General features: G+C 34.7%; 1 protein-coding gene across 2 annotated transcripts in view; it reads left to right on the top strand.

Annotated features, from left to right (window-relative positions):
• LOC117317578 (protein PTHB1-like) overlaps positions 1 to 18,505 on the top strand; it is a 69,153-nt gene extending 50,648 nt beyond the window's left edge. For both annotated transcript variants that reach the window (XM_033872415.1, XM_033872414.1), the window contains one exon: positions 17,756 to 18,505. The gene's annotated coding sequence lies outside the window, so the exon portion shown is untranslated. The remainder of the gene's footprint in view (positions 1 to 17,755) is intronic.
• Positions 18,506 to 18,855: the final 350 nt, after the last annotated feature.

Raw genomic sequence — 18,855 nt, 5'->3', positions numbered from 1 at the left:
ATTAGACATTACAATGGGATATTCTATACAAGGACAGTCATCTTAATGGGTATTCAAAAAAAATTATATACATTTGACTCCTTTAAATGGGCCATTTCTATATAATGACATGTATAATAACGTAATATTTTGATTGAGTCATTAGACATTACAATAGAACAATTACTATATAAGGACACAATAAGAGTGTTGTTTTTTTTTCCATATAAGGACATACAGTTCATAGGAACATTTCCATATAAGGATAGACATTATTACAATGACATAGAGGATATCTAACAGTGTCTTCAATAATACCAAATATATTTCACGAGTGGGGCTAATATTTTGATATTTTTCACGAGTGCGCAGCACGAGTGAAAAATATCAAAATATTAGCCACACGAGTGAAATATATTTGGTATTACTGAAGACAATGTTAGATATTCTGTTTATTACATTTTTTATCAACGAAAAACCTACCCCGTATGCTAACTAGGCCTACAGCGATAATTTGTAAACAAAAAAAGTAGTTCCCCCTGTCCAGGTGCTGACATATATGTCGGGCTTTCTGATTGGTCAATTATTTTGGTATTTTCTAATCATTAATTTGATTGGTCAAATCAGCAAAAGTGATATTTTCACTAGTGAAAATATCACTTTTATAGAATGAATAATTTTTGATATTTCACTGGTAAAAATGTAATAAAATGAGATATTCCCATATCAGGACAGAATAAGAATTGAACTTTTCTATATGAGAACAGACATTATAATAGGATAGTTCTATATAAGGGCTAGTCATTACATGTGGACATCCCCATTTTCCATTTAAGCACAGTCCTAACTATATATGGGACATATATAACCCAGTAAAGAACACCCACAGCCTGTTTTATTAAAGCCATAAGGATCAAAAATCATTATGGTTGCCTCTGTTGTTGCCCAATGTAAAAAGGCAGAACTGTCTAGATGGTATAAAAAATTAACTTTTGAAGATGATTTAATATATTATTACTACACCACACCTGCCTGTGAGATCGGTACAGGTATAATATCAAAGTGAAAAGTGTTAGACCACATTATAGGTACAGTGTGATATATAGGTCGGCATCGTACATATCATCGTACCTGTGGTCAGATAGAATGACATTGATAGTCACCACCAGATATACAATGTGTGAAAATGATCTGACCGAGAAAACCACATCGGATGTAACACTGTCATCATTGTAGACCAGTACTGTTTATCTATTGTCATCTCTTTCTACTCATCATGACTTATTCCCAATTCATTGTGAACAGATTCTTAACATTTTAAAATCCCATATATTTAAAATTATTTATTATCTAGTTCTATCATAAAATCGTTGCAGTTTTCTAGATTTTGGACAATGTTACATATTTTTACCTGTGTACCTGTATAATGTTCTGGGATACATTTGACCTTCCTATATAGCAGAAACTTTAGCTCTGTAAAGGCCTGGTTTTGCTGCCTGGGATAGGGGAGGGGGGGGGATATTGGAATTAAGTGGGTGGGGAGGGGGTGAAATGTCAGAATTAAGTGGGAGGGGAGGGGGGAGAAATATCATAATTAAGTGGGAGGGGAGGGGGAGAAATATCATAATTAAGTGGGAGGGGAGGGGGGAGAAATATCATAATTCAGTGGGAGGGGAGGGGGGAGAAATATCATAATTAAGTGGGAGGGGAGGGGGGAGAAATATCATAATTAAGTGGGAGGGGAGGGGGGAGAAATATCATAATTAAGTGGGAGGGGAGGGGGGAGAAAATATCAGAATGAAGTGGGAGGGGAGGGGGAGAAATATCAGAATTAAGTGGGAGGGGAGGGGGAGAAATATCAGAATTAAGTGGGAGGGGAGGGGGAGAAATATAATTAAGTGGGAGGGGAGGGGGGAGAATATCATAATTAAGTGGGAGGGGAGGGGGGGAGAAATATCAGAATTAAGTGGGAGGGGAGGGGGAGAAATATCATAATTAAGTGGGAGGGGAGGGGGGAGAGAAATATCATAATTAAGTGGGAGGGGAGGGGGGGAGGAAATATCATAATTAAGTGGGGAGGGGAGGGGAGAAATATCATAATTAAGTGGGTGGGAGGGGGAAGAAATATCATAATTAAGTGGGAGGGGAGGGGGAGAAATATCATAATTAAGTGGGAGGGGAGGGGGGGAGAAATATCATAATAAGTGGGAGGGGAGGGGGAGAAATATCATAATTAAGTGGGAGGGGAGGGGGGAGAAATATCATAATTAAGTGGGAGGGGAGGGGGAGAAATATCATAATTAAGTGGGAGGGGAGGGGGAAGGGAGAAATATCATAATTAAGAGGGTGGGGAGATTTAGGAATAAGTGGGTGGGGAGGGGGTGAAATATCATAATGAAGTGGGTGGGGATATTGTGTAATATCAGAATTAATGGAAGGGGAGGGGGAGAAATATCATAATCAAGTGGATGGGGAGGGGACAGTAATATCAGAATTAAGGGGGTGAGAGAGGAGAGAAAATAACAGAAAGGATGGGGGATTTTCATCTACAGTATTGTTACTTAATTTTTGCTGCCTGTGATACTTGTTTTGTTTACCTGTCACTAACACATCATGGGGTATAAATACGATATTGTCTCACCTTTCCTTCTGTGTTGCTCTACTGGCCCCCTTTGCTCTCAGGTGAAACTCAATCCCATTATCATTGCATGCCATCTGTGATGTTGTCATGGAGAGTTGACATCTATCCATCATCTCGTCATACATGCCTGTTTCTACATGTACAATAGGAATGGACACATTGTCAGAATTCTTACAAACAAGTGAATTCTCAAATATTTCAAAAGCTTTTCATTGACACCTCTCTTATCTTAAAACTAGGTGAGAAAAGTAGGTTTTTGTAGAATAAGTATGTTTTAAACAAATCTTTTTGAAAATAGTTTAGATACCTCTCTTTCAAGAAATCTAAAATTATTATAGGACATCATCTTCAACACAAAAAGATGTGTCTGGTAATGGTGGTGAATTGTTCTGGCTGTATTATAAAGTTTTGTTAATACAGAATCATTAGGACTACATTAATTATAAACATTTATAACTGTTCAATGGCTATAAGCTAATGAGATTATTCCCGTAATAACTGTAACATTGAGTCAAAAGTGCAACTGACAGCAACAACAAAAAAACTATGAAAGAAACTAAGATTTAAAAAAAAAACAACACCTGGATGTAACTTATATTATTCAGTATATATAACATGTGATATCAATAAAACAAATGTAAGTTAATATGTATGATGTTTTTTGGAGTATTAAAACGCTGGATAAACATTCTTGATTGAGTGTATATAAACTCAATATAACAGATTAAAACTTTCAATCATTTAAGCTTTCAAAATGTGAACATTTCTTAGATTGTAAAAATTGTGGATTGGAAAATAGGATAGACAATATTATGATTGATTAATATACTAGGTATTATAGTGAGATTTTGTAATTCAACAAAAAATAGAAATCGTTTTGAATAAAGATTTATCTGCTTCAATTATGTCTGATAATTCCTTAACCTCAATGAAATAGATCAGTTTTCAAACTTAAGAAGGTATAATTTAGTGATTGAGTAATAGATTGATACTGACAACTATATACAGCTATGAATCAGATGTTACAGTTAGGTAGTTATCCGACTTAACCACTTTCGTTTTTGCCATTCTTGGTTAAAATATTTGTGATATCATTGAGCTGAGACCTAATTTGAACTCTATGAGTTTACCCATCTAGGATGTGATCGCTTGAGCAGAACAATTGTGTACCATTATCTTTCAAAGATTCAAATCCGATGCATTTCACTTATTCATGGAGAAAAGTTTACAAATAGCAAATAAATATTAAAACCTTCCATTTTCTGTGTTGATTTAAGTCGTGTGAATCTTTTCAACTTAGCAATGGGATATATCTGACTTAAGTGTTTCCAGCAAATGTTTCAAAGGTGAATTGTCACAATCTTGATCCCCGCAGGGTGGACGTATCTATACCCAATAACAGTTTGGTATGTATAACGAGAGAAAAAATGAAAAATGTAATGGAAGGGTTGGCCGATAGTTAAACTAGGTAAATGAACATCTTTATAATAAGACTGTTGTAAGTGGAATGAAAAGATACAAAAGAAGAAGTAGTTTTAAAGTGGAAATATAACCGGAGGAGATCGGGCCTTTAGTGCACCAAACAGTGTCACACAGTACAAAGTGTCCTGCTGACTCCATCCAAGTTTGCTTAGCTTTAATCACTAAAATATAACATTCCAATGTTAGTAAACTCAATTTATATTATTCAACGACTTTAGAAATTTATCAAATTGGATTATGTATTAATCAGTTTAAAACAACAAAAATCTGACCTGTATGATGTTATTCTTACAATCAAGTTTATTTTTATTCAATTTATTTACCTCATGTTTAATTAAGTAAGCTTAGAATTGCTTTTTTCTGTTAAACTGAGGTATTCATGAATGGATGCTTAGAGTACAACATTTAGTCAGTCTTTCTGTACGTGGTAATATGTGCCTGGCCCCGAAGGCCTCACCTGAGTCTTAGCAATTAAGGAATTCTTTTAAAAGTCACCTGTCGCTGATGTACGATTTTGAGAATAGTAATTACCGGATGTTATTTGTGATCGAGGTAGACGGAAGATTTAGGTCGATGAGTTGTTCACACTGATAAGTAAACCAAGATGTTATGTCATATGTACGATATTTTGAAGTTCTCTATTTTTTTTATTATTGAATAAAAATTTGTATTAGAATAATTGGATATTTGAAGCTTATTACTGGCCTTACATGTTACCTTGGTTTTCCCTATCAATTAAAGAACTCCATTTAAAAAATTCAGATGACAGAGTTTGTTTTGTAAACATGTACTGAAAAGAAATACTATTAAAATTTTAATAATTCTTGATAGATTCCTATACATCAGTTTATTAATTACTATCATCTTCTTGACGGGTATCATGCTGTAGAAATTCATTCTAATGATGTTTTGCACAATTCTAAAATTTCCAATTTCAACTCCAATTACAATCTGAATATATCCATTTCATTCTGATCACTAGCCAGTGAAAAGGTTATTGAATGTTCATACTGGAAATATTCCACACAAAGAGATATATTTATAACCTCGCACTATATTGCTCAAGAAATCAAAATGAATCAGGAAATATCATATAAGCTTTTCTTCAAATTGTCATAAATCATTTTTATTTGACTTTTTGAAATCATAAATTAATTTGAAGTAAATATCACGAATCTCGATATATGTTACTACAATGTAATATGAAACAGCGAAATTGCATGATCACATGACTTTAGCTCCAAAAAGAAGGCAATTAATGAAATCCTTTAAGATCAGGGAAAACAGACAACATACTGTAATCTGGGCTCTAGCTAGACTGGATAATGCTACCAGGTTTGTGTAAAACAAATTGGCCAGATACATTTTTTTAGCTTAGCTGAAGTCATGTTGTATGGACAAAGTGATTTTAGAGTATAATTTCTGTATTACAGAGCATGTAATTTTAGTGAAATTTTATAAAAAACAAAAAAATAGTGGTAAATATACATATCCTTAAGTACCACTTAAATCTGATCAAATGCATGTTTTTGTATTACTCTCTGGACCCCATACAGTTACTCACATTTCAGGCTTATGTGCATCATCTGCAGTTATTTTATACCATAGCTTGCTTTAGTTGGAATTTTACATTTCTTTTGCTGTCTGAAAAAAAACCACCATGGGTGCTAAATTCAGGAATTACAGTTTGTCAAACCAGTGACTATAATTATCTGATATGAATGATTGTCCCTAAAATGCAAACATTATCATGACTAAGATGAGAAATAAATCTCTGTATGATTATTGCTGGTGATACCAATACAAATTGAGTCTATATATATTCACGTGGGCAATCATTATAGGGATCATATCTCTGCGTATTGCCACACAGGAAAGGGTCTTTATCCTCTGTACAGATCTGTGACTTAGCTATGAAATGTCGGCAAAATGGACCAGCATGGTCACATTGGTAGCATCATTTGTCCGTATAAATAGGGGAAAAATTGACTGATCTTTCAGGTCTGGCATTGATAGCATTTGGTGATGATCTATATTTTGTCAGCGTGTTTGTAGGCTACAGACGAGCCATACACACAATGTACTAGTTTCATTATAGGTGGCCTAGAAGTATCGTAAAACGGCCAAACTGAGGGTTCAAATGGCAAGCAGATTGAAGACGTCCCATTCAGTAGTATTTAAGATAAATTCGTCCGATTAAGCACACTGAATATCTAATATTAAGTTGATGTTCATTCTGTAGAACTGTCGACAATCAGCGAAGATCCTGTTTTATGCCTGGAAGAAGCTGCATGGCTGCCCCGTGCTCAGAGCTACAGTTCTATACTGTTTCGCTGTGGCCGTCAATTATACTGAATGGGTTTTGCGGTCTTCAAGTAAATCCACGAGATCACATACTCAATCGTAACGATACCTTGTCCTTCTGTAACCGCAAAAATTTTTCTTTCATTCACCTTTTGGTTCAAAACATCGAAGCATGGTGAGCTTTATATCATCAGTCTAGAAAGTTAGAAGCAAGTTTTGTAATACAATTTTTGTTCATTCGAACAATTAAAACAATCAATATATACTCTTCTAACTTAAAAAGAAGAACAACTGATGGCAAATATTTCAGAATATTAACTTCTTTTGATTAGTTAATGATATTTTTATATAAAGCTGTGAGTGCTCCGTAAAACTGCTGAATTAGAAATCAGGTAAGGGCTGTTCATCCTTTGGTTGTATTCTCGTTAAGGGATTAGTACCACGCTTAACAGACGGCTCGATTTCAGTGTCTGCTCTCCCTAAAAAAAATCTGTCAATCGGATTTTGTCAAAAAGGACACCCCGTCGTTGTAATATCCTACTTTTATGCCAGCTATATAGCTATGTGAAATCATTCATGAAAACACTGCCTTCTATTTTCAAGAAGCCATTAGTTTCCTTTATGGGCACAAACACATGCATTGATATTTGGATATCGTGCATGTGTTTGACAGAAGAATATCCCGCTTTTATGAAGATCCTTGTGCCTTTCTGAAACTATCAACAGCATAAGCTCATGTACTGGTATTAGGGACTTTTTGATGTGTTATTTTTTTAACTTAATGCATGGACGCTAGAGTTTTACGGACTTTTAAAAGTATTCTGTGCTTGTTTTGAGGTTATTTTTATAACTTTGCAGTATTTCTTTATTGATGTAGTATTAACACTGCTGGTTTTTTAGCTACACAGATAATCTTCACTTTTTCTCGTCCAAATTAAATCGTGATTTATGTAAAAGTTATTTAAATAAGACATGTTCGGTGCTCTCAACAGGATTAAGACTCATGGTTGTGGCTGGAACTAGCATATTAAATCTTTAGACCTTTTGCCATCAACAAAAAGTGTGACATGTGTTTGTCCATTTCATTTTGATATATTAGGATCTTTAAGAACCAGATGTCAATGTCTCATACCATCATCTTGGACTTGTTTTAATATTTTGTTTCATTGTTGATTTGTGACATAAAAATCTTAAAATCTGAAGTAATTTAAATTAAAGTCAATCCTTGTAAGTATTGTAATAGTACCTAGATATGTGGGGTGGAACAAACACATACAAACTCATTGTTTGTGATGATCACAGTTTTAGTCAATTCTACGTTCTTGAATTTAAAGATAGAAAAAACAAGAATTCAGCAGATTACCCATCTTAGATTGAATAAGAACTTGAACTTTTATATTTATACCTTCAGTCATAAAAATGTTTTGAAGCAATACAAATGTTCATCTTGGTACACTCTAATCTTGAATTCCATTTTGACTTACTGTCATAATGGAGGTATTAAATTAAAAATTTTGTGAATCCTGTAATTTTTTTCTAATTCAGCTTGTTGGGCTTTAAAAGATAAGAAAACCATGAATTTAAACATGCATTTTACTTGAGATATTTCAATACTGTAAATGTTGAAATTTACGCGCGGGGGAAATTTACGCTAATTACGTTGACTCCTTTTGTTCCCGAAAATTTCCCCAACACATATTATTTTGATAGCAATTTGCGTAATCTTGAACAACATGCAAAAGTGAATTGATCGCTAAAATTACCCCCACGCGTATAGTTTACATATTACATATTGAAATTGCGAAATTAACCACCCCCCCCTAAAATTATCATGTTTACAGTAAGCAAAAGTCAATTTGAAATTTGATACACATTAGTAGGATTGAATAAAAAAATATTGCATTAGGATTTAGATAATTGGGTTGATGATTTTTAGACAGGAAGGAAAAGGGCTTGTTATGAAAAAAAAATTCTGTTAATTAAGTTGACAGATCGTTTAATACTCCCAAGTTCTGGGCGGGTTTGTAAGATGTGCATCTGATTATCTTATGGGTATGGAAGTCGAGTCGTCTGGTCTGGCATTGTGTTTTCGGGTGTCGGCTAGGTAGCTAGGTAATGTCCCTTATCTTGAGCACGGCATCTCTACCACTCAGATCATGGTAATAAATTATACCATCAGGGAATCTGCCGATCATTCAAATGATTTTGATGGCAGATGTATAAAAGACATGTTTATAAGGGCTATTTATAGATGTAGCATAATCTTGTCCAAATCTTATCAGTCTCAAGACATCTTCACTGGGGGGAAAAAATTGTAGCGGTTACTTTTATAAGTCTATATTCAGTTTGTATTAATGTTTTTAAATTCATATTCAGATATATGGTGCATTGTTTGGAGTATGAATACAATAAGGAAAATAATTGGAAGACTTTGAGAACCCAATAATGAATACAGAAAATCTGAAAGAATTTCTTTATTTTATTTCTTTTTTTTTTCTTCATAATTGTATATGATACCAAACATTTCTTAAAGTTTGTGATTATTTTCAGAAATTAACAATAATTAGTGTGCATTAATTGTCTTTAATCGTTTATTGATTGGTACCATATCATGGTATTTTGGGATAAATTTGGTTCTCAACAGTTCTGACATTTCATTCCAAAAATAGCTAACAAGATATAAAACGAAGGTTCCAAAAGTGTTTCTGTCATATTTTCAAAAGAATAACAGTTAAATTTTCTGAAGAAGAAAAATGCAAATTCATGATGATCAATGTTATATACAAGTCAGAGTCGTTAAAAATGCTCATTGTTGTTTCCTTCACGCTCAAGTAATTCCTGTTTAACTTAGAAACCCAAGGCTCTTGATTGCTATTACAGGTAATTTGATATGGTGTGTGATTGTCGTGTTAACAAAATAAGGGCCATTTTGGGGGAATTTGGATTGTATACACTCTAGTGATGGCCAACATCATTAGCATATGCAGTCAAGAGGTCTTTGCCAGTACAATATGAAGAATATTGCCGCAATTATCCAGCTCTGGGCCTAATGGGCCTTTGGTACCAGGGGGGTCAATTCAACAACCGACTCTCCTCATTAAGAAATTTTTCACAAGTCAAGATTCTTTGTTCGTGAGTGACCTTAAAATTCCATTCAATTTGACAGGTTGCAAATCTTATGAAACCGAAAACCTTTAATATTTTCTCAGGAGACAATTTTATGCCAACGATATTCCAAACTTTTGAATTTGACAAATGATAATTTGTGAATGAATTATATGTTCAGGTAAAAAATATGACATATTGCTGACAGTCATTGAAATTTGTCACAAGATTTTTTTTTTTTTTTTTTCATTTAACAATTGGAAGTATTTTTGAAATTGGCAGGGTAATTTAAATGTGAAACTTTAACTGCATGTTTTGTCTTTCATTGATTTTGGAATTACTGTTTAGACATTATAAATTTAGATGAGTCTGTTTTAGTCTACCAACTGTAAATTCTGTGTTCTGGGTTTGAGTTATAAATATTGTGTATCAGACTATAAGTTAGGACACTTTAAGTCTGTCACCATCTCTGAGACAGATGGATTTAAATATTCTTTTATTCATAAGAAGTAGTAGCATTGGTACATAATAAAAATGTCAATTTAAATATAGGGTTTGAAATCAAGTACAAGGTAACTAATTTGTTAATTTGTTTCTTTAATTTATTTTCATCATTATCAATGGGCATATTTCATCTACTGTTTCACCACAAGTACCAAAGTTTGCATGTAAATACATGTATTATTTGGGATGCCAGCTAGAACGCCTCTAGTTACCTCCCTACAGAGTTATTGCCCTTTGTTGATTATATCATACAGACCTCTAGCTATATAGTTGCCAAACTAAAAATACTTGTGGTAGTAAGAGGGAAAAAAACAAAAAAAAAGGGACTAGAGAATAAAATTAAGTTTGAATTCACCAGGTGAAATTGTGATCAAGTTGAAGTGATCTTTTATCTATTACATAGGAATGCTATAGAGTACATGAATGTACATAGTAGATATCTGTCTGATAAGTGGAGTAAGTTAGCAGTTATTTGTTTACAGTTGTGTCTGTTAGTAAACAAATATATATCATATCTGTCTCTTATCAGTCTTAATATCTTAATGATGATAAAACAAATATCATGTAAATAAAGATTATTTTTACTATTTTGACCTTTTCTACTCGTACATATTTCTTGCATAGGGATTAAGATATGTGTGTACAAATATTCAGGTTTTGTTCACGCACAGATACCATAATGACTAATTTATAGCTTAAAGCAATACAATTTATATCTAAATTCATGGTAAAAAATCACGAGCCTTCGTGTTTAAATAGAGATCGGGGTTGATAATGATGATAGGTCTTAAATAGCTGTTAGTCAACATATCCACAATCTTAATTATAGCAAAATTAACACTGTAAGGAATCAGAGTAATGGTCAAATACTCTGTTACGGTGCTCAGACTACATAACCCAGTGTCAATTTTTGGCCTAGTTTGCTAAAAAGTTAGTCGTTTTCTCGGGGTTTCATTAAACACGGTATGGTTATATGGATCATCTTTGAAACTCCTCGGAGTTTAGATTTTCTCGGTCCAATTACATGTTTGCTGTTATTCTGACTCGGAGATCTTCAAAGCATTTCAGACATAATAACAGTTATTAGTGTTGAAAAGCAAATACGAAAATAAATTATTTTTTCCGACAAATATTTACCTGAATGATGACGGCGGTGGGTGTGTATTTAATGTGAATATGATCTGCCTTAATTCTAGTCCATGTAAACATTCTCCGTCGACGCCTCAAGAATAGGTCGCCATTATTTAATATCATATCTCCTATGATTGTCCACAGGTGAAAGAACGAGAGAAGATCAACCCGAGTGCACATACTCTCATACTATACAAGAAATCTGATGCCCCTTGTGATTTTTCCCCTGCCCCGGGGTGAATCTCATCCGTACAAAATTCTATGTTATGAATGAGAATCCATTCTACCTTAATAAAACCCGAAATTTGTCCTTTTAATACAAGGCCCAGTCTACCTCGATGTCAGCTGAAAACTAGTGATAATCGACACTGGCTCTTCTGTAGGTGATGTGTGGAGATTAAAAGGAGATATTTTCACAAGGTAGTGAGACATTCTTATCGTATTCCTCCATCTGTACCCGAACAACAGATCATTCTTGTCACGGTTGTTAAGAAGACATTCCATGTATATGCTAAAACTATTGTATATTGTGCCAAACGTTTGGAGGATTATGATGTCACAGCTTGATACGGAATGATAGGGTCTTGATGCATACATTAAAATTTTACACTCGATTACGATGTCAATTGTTGGCATAAATAACCCCAGTAATTGATTTTGAGGGGCGTATTCCTAGATACGTTTAAACATATTAGTAATATTTCATATCCTTAAATTAATGATGTCAATGTTTACTCTGGGGGTGTATAACTTAATAATCAAACTTTCCAATCGAAGACGATACCTGGTCTGGATCTCTTGACATCTCTATCCCTAATGGGACTGGATATGATGAGATGTGTGGGAAATTACAAATAATTCAGAAAGTTATGTCATATCAGATTATAGCAGTATTTAGATACAATATAATAACACAGTCGTGTAGTTAATGTATCTCATGAGAAGAGATTAAATAGAAGTGTTTATATATATATATATTTACATTTTGGTGGCAAAGCCACGATATATATAAACTAAGTAAAAAAGATTTGTAGTCTATGTGAGCATAATTGACACCCAAAACGTGACATCAATCCATGCCGCACATGAATGTATTCACCCACCGGAACTACTTGTAACTAACGTAAACAATTATATATGGCTCTAAGAGAAAAAAAAGCCTAGGACTATATATATATAATAATGTCATTTTTTTATGTAAATTAAAAAGTATCAAAAAGAAATTTTAAACAATATTGTTACACAAATAATACAAAGAATTGAACAGACTGTGTTTTTTCAGATTATTTCAATGCACTTTTTTGTTTGACAAATGACTTTTAAAAAGATAGGCTGTTCCATTTGTCGAACCCCATTGACGAAGTTGCTGACTATTGGCATTTTTTGTGCTAATTCAATTTTAATTTTCAAAAATAACAAAAAAATATGTTGAGAATGTAAATATAAGCATTTAACTGTCTTTTTTGGCGACCATAGACACCAAAAAAAGACAGTTTAATCCTTAAATAGAGCATCATGGTTATAGTTTTGATGCACAAATGAATATGTACAGTTTGGCAAATTAAGTGTCCCTGCTAAATCCTGCATTTTTTTTTTTTTTTTTTAAATACTGTTTTTATCAATAATGCTGTTTTGCATTTAGTATTTAAACTTTATTAATGATTTGCATAATATGTTTTATATAAATCCAAAATAGTTAAGTGTTCTGGCAGTGCAGTATAATGTATTGGAATTCATTTCAGACTCAGGTGACTCGTCTTTACATGTACATACAATGTATCTATATGACTGTATTTGAATGTCTTGTCTGGTCTTTTAGAATAATTTAATAAGTCACTATATATTTAATTCAACAATAGGTCTTAAGATTATAAGAATATATAATAATCATTATCAGTTTCAGGAAAGCTTATAACTGTACTTTTAAAAAGTTCAATAAAAACCATTATTTCCTTCATGGTTGTGTATACAGAGATTTATATCGGTCTAATTCCATGTGTTGTATGTTACTGTTTCAACTTAAAATTTTTATTGAGTTTTGCCAAATATTTTATTGATTTTTGTTTTTTTCTTATTTGAATATCTGTATTTACAAACTATACTGTGAAGCTTGGATTACTTTGTGTATCATACACTGTTGATAAACATCTTTGTGACTCTGACCTAGTCTGGACACAAGCATGGTAGTAACCCAGACTGGTCGCAATAAAACAAAGGCCTGTTGTCTGTATCACAACCTAGTGTTAAAACCAACCACTTTTGTCAGTACTTTGTAAAGATGTTTAACTGAAGACATGAAAGGGCTAACAGAGTCAAATTTCCTTATATGGGAGAATATCAATATTCAAACTTGACAGATATAATGTGAGATGTACAGTATAGTTGGTGTTTTATACCTGTGATAAATTAGAAATGTCGTTTTCTGAAGAAGCAATATTAAATAGAACAAAACTTAGCAGTGAAATATGTTATAAATATGTAAAGCTTTATAGCCTTTAGATTTCATAAACAATGGGTCTTTAAATTATCATGCAATTTAATACGGTGAACCTGATCAGTGATGTTGAACCTGATCCGTGATAGTGAACCTTGTCAGTGATAGTGAACCTGATTAGTGATATTGAACCTGATCAGCGACAGTGAACCTGATAAGTGATAGTGAACCTGGTCAGTGATAGAGAATCTGATCTGTGATAGTAAACCTGATCAGTGATAGTGAACCTGATCAGTGATAGTGAACCTGATCAGTGATGTTGAACCTGATCCATGACAATGAACCTGATCTGTGATAGAGAACCTGATCAATGATAGTGAACCTGATCAGTGATAGTGAACCTGATCAGTGATAGTGAACCTGGTCAGTGATAGTGAACCTGGTCAGTGATTAGTGAAACTGATGATCTGTGATAGTGAACCTGATCAGTGACAATGAACCTGATCTGTGATAGAGAACCTGATCAGTGATAGTGAACCTAATCAGAGACAGTGAACCTGATCAGTGATAGTGAACCTGATCAGTGATAGTGAACCTGATCTGTGATAGTGAACCTGATCAGTGATAGTGAACCTGGTCAGTGGTAGTGAAACTGATCAGTGATAGTGAACCTGATAGTGGTAGCGAACCTGATCTGTGATAGTGAACCTGGTCAGTGATAGTGAACCTGATATGTGATAGAGAACCTGATCTGTGATAGTGAACCTGATCAGTGGTAGTGAACCTGGTCAGTGGTAGTGAAACTGATCAGTGATAGTGAACCTGATCAGTGGTAGCGAACCTCATCTGTGATAGTGAACCTGGTCAGTGATAGTGAACCTGATCTGTGATAGTGAACCTTGTCAGTGATAGTGAACCTGATCTGTGATAGTGAACCTGATCTGTGATAGTGAACCTGATCCGTGATAGTGAACCTGATCAGTGATAGTGAACCTGGTCAGTGATAGTGAACCTGATCAGTGATAGTGAACCTGATTAGTGATAGTGAACCTGATCCGTGATTATGAACCTGGTCAGTGATAGTGAACCTGGTCAGTGATAGTGAACCTAGTCAGTGATAGTGAACCTGATCAGTGGTAGTGAAACTGATCTGTGATAGTGAACCGGATCAGTGATAGTGAACCTGATCTGTGATAGTGAACCTGATCTGTGATAGAGAACCTGATCTGTGATAGTGAACCTGATCTGTGATAGTGAACCTGATCAGTGATAGTGAACCTGATTAGTGATAGTGAACCTGATCAGTGATAGTGAACCTGATCAGTGGTAGTGAACCTGATCAGTGATAGTGAACCTGATCTGTGATAGAGAACCTAGCTGATCTGTGATAGTGAACCTGGTCAGTGATAGTGAACCTGATCAGTGGTAGTGAAACTGATCTGTGATAGTGAACCTGGTCAGTGATAGTGAACCTGATCAGTGGTAGTGCAACTGATCTGTGATAGTGAACCTGATCTGTGATAGTGAACCTGATTAGTGGTAGTGAACCTGGTCAGTGATAGTGAACCTGATCAGTGGTAGTGAAACTGATCTGTGATAGTGAACCTGATCTGTGATAGTGAACCTGATCTGTGATAGTGAACCTGATCAGTGATAGTGAACCTGATCTGTGATAGTGAACCTGATCAGTGATAGTGAACCTGATCTGTGATAACCTGATCAGTGATAGTGAACCTGATCAGTGATAGTGAACCTGATCAGTGATAGAGAACCTGATCTGTGATAGTGAACCTGTTCAGTGATAGTGAAACTGATCTGTGATAGTGAACCTGATCTGTGATAGTGAACCTAGTCAGTGATAGTGAACCTGATCAGTGGTAGTGAAACTGATCTGTGATAGTGAACCTGATCAGTGGTAGTGAAACTGATCTGTGATAGTGAACCTGGTCAGTGATAGTGAACCTGATCAGTGGTAGTGAAACTGATCTGTGATAGTGAACCTGGTCAGTGATAGTGAACCTGGTCAGTGATAGTGAACCTGATCTGTGATAGTGAACCTGATCTGTGATAGTGAACCTTGTCAGTGGTAGTGAACCTTGTCAGTGGTAGTGAACCTGATCAGTGATAGTGAACCTGATCAGTGATAGTTGAACCTGATCTGTGATAGTGAACCTGTTCAAGTGGTTTAGCTTGTTACTCTGTTAATCATAATTGGATTGATTTTTCATACTGAGCCTCTTGTTGTACATCACATATTTAGATTTCTAAGGTATTTATGATACAAACAGTTTCATTTTAAGAATAAAAAACAGAAAGAGGGCTTTTATAATAATCATTTTTTTTTAAATCTACACTGACATACACATTTGGCAAGAATTAGTATCACATAAACAATATAGTAGACCTTGTGAGATAATTTTTCTCTAATTCAGATTCAAGAATATTTACCGTACTTGATTGTTGTGTTCAGAATGTTTCTTGTTGACACTTAGCAACGACATAAGACACCATCATCATCATGTTATAGGAAGGTCGTAACTAGGGAGTGTAGAAGGTCAAAGGTCTAGGTCAAAGCTCCCGTACCTAAGACAGCAGAAGTTAACAGGATATTCCACCTAAATAAAATCTAATAAACACTCGATACACTGGCGTTTACCAGTAATTATGGGGTGTAGCCTACCAGTTGTCATAGAGGTATTCACAGAGCGTACAATTTCTACCAAATTATGTAGAAATGCTAGGGCAGCTGTAGGAATCAAATTGTTATTTTCATAGACAAATGAATTCTGTTTTCCATCTCCCACCTGCAATAAAGAAAAGAAATTAAGAAAAATAAAAATAATAAAAAAATTAAGTCAATTGTTGTTTATCTGATTTCATGATGGGAGTAAATTTCAAGCAAAATGAACAAATAAAACCTGTATACACATTGCATACGAATATCCCAATCAAGGTAGACAACTCTACCCAGGGTCACTGCTATGAAAGTCGTCCAAACGATGACAGTACCAGGAAGGACCCTACACCTAATTGGGGTCAGTTTAACAGGGAGGAGGTCGGAAGATTCCTTAGAAATTTGAAACTATATGTTTTAATACGGTAGATATAAAGTTACTGAATGGTGACAAATGTGCAGAAGGTTCTGTTTTAATGGGATATACTTCACTATTTTAAAGCCTGTCTCGCTGTACTGTGTATTTTAGTTCCCATAAATCTGGTTCCTGATGGACCATATTACATCTGCCAGCTGCAACTTGTGATATGTATATTATGTCTACAGACTGAAATGTTTATAGATCAGCGACTCGTACCTCATGATGAATGTCTTTTCTTGAGAAACCTAAATCTTAGCTATTATATAATAAACGCTCATTTGTATCTTGTAAAACCTATTCTGTATCCAGACGTATTTTCACAGAAGTAAAACCTATTCTGTATACAGACTTACATTGTATTTTCACAGAAGTAAAACCTATACTGTATACAGACGTATTTTCACAGAAGTAAAACCTATACTGTATACAGACGTATTTTCACAGAAGTAAAACCTATACTGTATACAGACTTATTTTCACAGTACAAGACACCATTATGATGAAAAATAGTCTGTCTACTTTACTGACCGGTACAAGAAACAATAATTCAAAACAGTCTGTTTACTTTACAGACCGATACAAGAAATAATCATTTCAAACTGTCTGTCTACTTTGCTGATTAATTATAAATAGTTATGATTCTTTCTTAGGCAGGTAAAATTACTGGTCTTTGTTTTTTTTTTTTTTGCTATGGTGATTCTAAGCCTAATAATAGTGTATTGTGATTAGCTCTCAACTATTACGTAATGCTGTCTTTTCAACTATTATGCCCCGATTGGCAATTCTAGAACTAATTCCTAGTAGGTGTTCTAACCTGCCGGGTCTTAGACTCCCACTATATATTCCATGGAATAAATATTGAATACATCAGTAGCATAACCAGTCAGATAAAAAGAAGCTTTGTTTTGCCATGTGTTCCGTGACCTACAAGCAGTAGGTTTATGTTAGGATCTGCATTACAATATCATGATTTCTACCCCTACTCAATCAGGTCACCATTCATTAATAGATTGCTTAATTTCCATCATTTTATCAGAAGCAATATTATTAAGCTTCTAACCTCTCTTTTCTCTGTTACAGGTACTGTAACCAGGATGTGAACATTGGTCCTCTGAAGAATGATCCTAAGGTTACCAGTGTTTTTAGACAATGACATACGTACGTTACATGGAAACTGGGATTCTTGTCACTGTGTCCAAAAGTGAGGCCAATGCCTAATGATGACATAGGAGGATTGTGGTATTTTTCTCAGTGATGATTCGTTGGAAGATTCTTTCTCAGGTGATGACTTGTGGGAAGAGTAGCACCCATTCCCCCTTGATGACTTGTGGGAAGAGTAGCACCCTTTCCCCCGTGATGACTTGTGGGAAGAGTAGCACCCATTCCCCCTTGATGACTTGTGGGAAGAGTAGCACCCATTCCCCCCGTGATGACTTGTGGGAAGAGTAGCACCCATTCCCCCTTGATGACTTGTGGGAAGAGTAGCACCCTTTCCCCCGTGATGACTTGTGGGAAGGGTAGCACCTTATTCTGTGATACTAAGTTATGAGGAAAATCAGATCTTCGTCCCGTGAATGACATGCTGTGAGGAAAGTGAGATTGTTGTGCTGTGATGTCACAGAGAATTTTGTCCCTTGGCCGTCCTGAATGTTTTGTCCATCTTGTTGATTTCCGTCCATAGAGTTTCGTCATTGCATGAAACATTCTGCCAAACTTTGAAGCTTGAAATGGTCCTGTAAACACGATATATCATATTTTGTTAGGCAAATTTACACAAAAAACAATTTGTCAACAAGCATTGTGAGGTATTATTGAAATTATGGTGCAGTGCTTTTGTGTTTGAATGTTGTATGTATGGAGCACAAATTAGTACATAATTATTTTGTTAATAATTTACACATATGTTATATAATACAACAACATTTTGTAGATATGGAAGATAACTTATTGTTGGTATTGTGAAAAAATCAGTAGGATTTTAACAGGAACAGTAAAAGTGTTGTAATATATACACAAGATACTACAGGCCAGAGACTGTGTGTTGTACTATATACACAAGATACTACAGGCCTGAGACTGTGTGTTGTACTATATACACAAGATACTACAGGCCTGAGACTGTGTGTTGTACTATATACAAGATACTACAGGCCTGAGACTGTATGTTGTACTATATACAC

The sequence above is a fragment of the Pecten maximus genome, chromosome 19 (assembly GCF_902652985.1).
Source record: "Pecten maximus chromosome 19, xPecMax1.1, whole genome shotgun sequence".
Taxonomy (NCBI): Eukaryota; Metazoa; Mollusca; class Bivalvia; order Pectinida; family Pectinidae; genus Pecten; species Pecten maximus.
This window is presented reverse-complemented; position numbering and strand designations above follow the sequence as displayed.